Below are 3,740 nucleotides of genomic sequence, written 5' to 3'. Positions count from 1 at the left end.
GACGACCCTAAAAAAAAAGCCAAAATGCTTAAAATAACTTTGAGCCATTCGTAACGAAACGGATTACAGTTTAATTCACTGATTTTTGTTTTTTTAAAAGGAAAAATAAATTGCAAAAAAAAGGGTGCAAAAAAAAAAAAATGCGATCCTAAAAAAGTCAAAAATGCTTAAAATACCTTTTTGACCTTTTGAAACGAAAGGATTACAGTTCAATGCACGATTTTTTGTTAATTAAAGGAAAAATCAATTGGGAAAAAAAAAGGGAAAAAAAAAAAAATGACGACCCGAAAAAAAAGCCAAAATGCTTAAATAACGTTTGACCCTTCTGATAACGAAACGATTTATTTTCATGCACTGTTTTTGTTATATTAAAGGAAAAATCAATTGCAAAAAAAAGATGCAAGAAAAATAAATGCGACCAAAAAAAAAGCCAAAATGCTAAAATCACGTTTGAGCCATTTGATAACGAAACGGATTCAGTTCAATTCATGATTTTTTTTAAATTAAAGGGAAAAACAATTTCGGAAAAAAAAGGGCAAAAAAAAAAAAAAAGACGATCCCGAAAAAAAACCAAAAAATGCTTAAGATACACTTTGACCCATTCTAAACAAACGGATTGGGTTTTCAATACACTGATTTTTGCTATATTAAAGGAAAAATCAATTGCGAGAAAAAAGGTGCAAGAAAATAAAAATCACTATCATGAAAAAAAGCTAAAAATGCTTAAAATACACGTTAGAGCCATTCTGATAACGAAACGGATTACAGTTGAATTCACTGATTTTTGTTATATTAAAGGAAAAATCAATTGCGAAAAAAAAGGTGCAAGAAAAAAAAAATGACGATCCTGAAAAATAGCTAAAAATGCTTAAAATACACGTTTGAGCCATTCTGATAACGAAACTGATTACAGTTGAATTCACTGATTTTTGTTATATTAAAGGAAAAATCAATTGCGAAAAAAAGGTGCAAGAAAAAAAAAATGACGATCATGAAAAAAAGCCAAAAATGCTTAAAATACACGTTTGAGCCATTCTGATAACGAAACGGATTACAGTTCAATTCACTGATTTTTATTATATTAAAGGAAAAATCAATTGCGAAAAAAAAAATGACGATCCTGAAAAAAAGCCAAAAATGCTTAAAATACACGTTTGAGCCATTCTGATAACGAAACGGATTACAGTTCAATTCACTGATTTTTGTTATATTAAAGGAAAAATCAATTGCGAAAAAAAGGTGCAAGAAAAAAAATGACTATCCTGAGAAAAAGCCAAAAATGCTTAAAATACACGTTTGAGCCATTCTGATAACGAAACGGATTACAGTTCAATTCACTGATTTTTGTTATATCAAAGGAAAAATCAATTGCGAAAAAAAAGGTGCAAGAAAAAAAAAATGACGACCCTGAAAAAGAGCCAAAAATGCTTAAAATACACGTTTGAGCCATTCTGATAACGAAACGGATTACAGTTCAATTCACTGATTTTTGTTATATCAAAGGAAAAAGCAATTGCGAGAAAAAAGGTGCAAGAAAAAAAATGACGATCCTGAAAAAAAGCCAAAAATGCTTAAAATACACGTTTGAGCCATTCTGATAACGAAACGGACTACAGTTATATGCAGTGATTTTTGTTATATTAAAGGAAAAAGTAATTGCGAGAAAAAAGGTGCAAGAAAAAAAAAATGACGATCCTGAAAAAAACAACTAAAATGCTTAAAATACACGTTAGAGCCATTCTGATAATGAAACGGATTACAGTTAAATGCGCTGATATTCGCTATATTAAAGGAAAAATGAATTGCGAGAAAAAAGGTACAAGAAAAAAAAATGACGATCCTGAAAAAAACCCTGAGATGCTTAAAATATACGTTAGTGCTATTCTGATAACGAAACGGATTACAGTTAAATGCGCTAATTTTTGTTATATTAAAGGAAAAAGCAATTGCGAGAAAAAAGGTGCAAAAAAAAATTGACAATCCTGTAAAAAACCCTAAAATGCTTAAAATACACGTTAGAGCCATTCTGATAACGAAATGGATTATAGTTAAATGCGCTGATTTTCGTTATATTAAAAGAAAAAGGAATTGCGTGAAAAAAGGTGCAAGAAAAAAAAAATGACGATCCTTAAAAAAAAACATAAAATGCTTAAAATACACGTTGGAGCCATTCTGATAACGAAACGGATTACAGTTAAATGCGCTGATTTTCGTTATATTAAAGGAAAGAGAAATTGCGAGAAAAAAGGTGCAAGAAAAAAATGACAATCCTGAAAAAAAAACTAAAATGCTTAAAATACACGTTAGAGCCATTTTGATAACGAAAAAGATTACAGTTAAATGCGCTGATTTTCGATATATGAAAGGAAAAAGTAATTGCGAGAAAAAAGGTGCAAGAAATAAAAAATGACGATCCTGAAAAAAAACATAAAATTCTTAAAATACACGTTAGAGCCATTCAAATAACGAAACGGATTACATTTGAATGCACTGATTTCCGTTATATTAAAGGAAAAAGCAATTGCCAGAAAAAAGGTGCAAGAAAAAAAAAATGACGATCCTGAAAAAAACCCTAAAATCCTTAAAATACACGTTATAGCCATTCTGATAACGAAACGGATTACAGTTAAATATACTGATTTTCGTTTTATTAAAGGAAAAAGCAATTAAGAGAAAATAGGTCCAAGAAAAAAAAAATGACGATCCTCAAAAAACCCTAAAATGCTTAAAATACACGTTACAGCCATTCTGATAACGAAACGGATTACAGTTAAATGGACTGATTTTTGTTATATTAAAGGAAAAAGCATTTGCGAGAAAAAAGGTGCAAGAAAAAAAAAGGACGATCCTGAAAAAAAACCTAAAATGCTCAAAATACACGTTAAAGCCATGCTGATAACGAAACGGATTACAGTTAAATACGCTGATTTTCGTTATATTAAAGGAAAGAGCAATTGCGAGAAAAAGTTGCAAGAAAAAAAATAACGATCTTGATAAAACCCTAAAATGCTTAAATTACACGTTAGAGCCATTCTGATAACGAAACGGATTACAGTTAAATGCGCTGATTTTTGTTATATTAAAGGAAAAAGCAATTGCGAGAAAAAAAGGTGGAAGAAAAAAAAGGACTATCTTGAAAAAAAAACCTAAAATGCTTAAAATACACGTTAAAAAAGGAAAAAGTAATTGTGAGATAAAACGTGCAAGAAAAAAAAATTGCCGATCCTGAAAAAAAAACTAAAATGCTTAAAATACATGTTAGAGCCATTATGATAACGAAACGGATTAGAGTTAAATGCACTGATTTTTGTTATATTAAAGGAAAAAGCAATTGCGAGAAAAAAGGTGCAAGAAAAAAAATACTGATCATGAAAAAAAATTAAAATGCTTAAAATACAAGTTAGAGCCATTCTGAGAACGAAACGGATTAAAGTTAAATGCGCTGGTTTTCGTTATATTAAAGGAAAAAGCAATTGCGAGAAAAAAGGTGCAAGAAAAAAAATGACGATGCTGAAAAAACCCTAAAATGCTTAAAATACACGTTAGAGCCATTCCGATAACGAAACAGATTCCAGTTAAATGCACTGATTTTTGTTATATTAAAGGAAAAAGAAATTGCGAGAAAAAAGGTGTAAGAAAAAAAATGACAATCGTGAAAAAATCCCTAAAATGCTTAAAGTACACGTTAAAACAATTCTGATAACGAAACGGATTAGAGTTAAATGCACTGATTTTTGTTA

This window comes from Penaeus japonicus, unplaced genomic scaffold (assembly GCF_977035675.1).
Source record: "Penaeus japonicus unplaced genomic scaffold, GWHDUDI00000001_assembly GWHDUDI00000042, whole genome shotgun sequence".
NCBI lineage: Eukaryota > Metazoa > Arthropoda > Malacostraca > Decapoda > Penaeidae > Penaeus > Penaeus japonicus.
The sequence above is the reverse complement of the archived record's forward strand: the minus strand, read 5'-3'. Positions refer to the sequence as shown.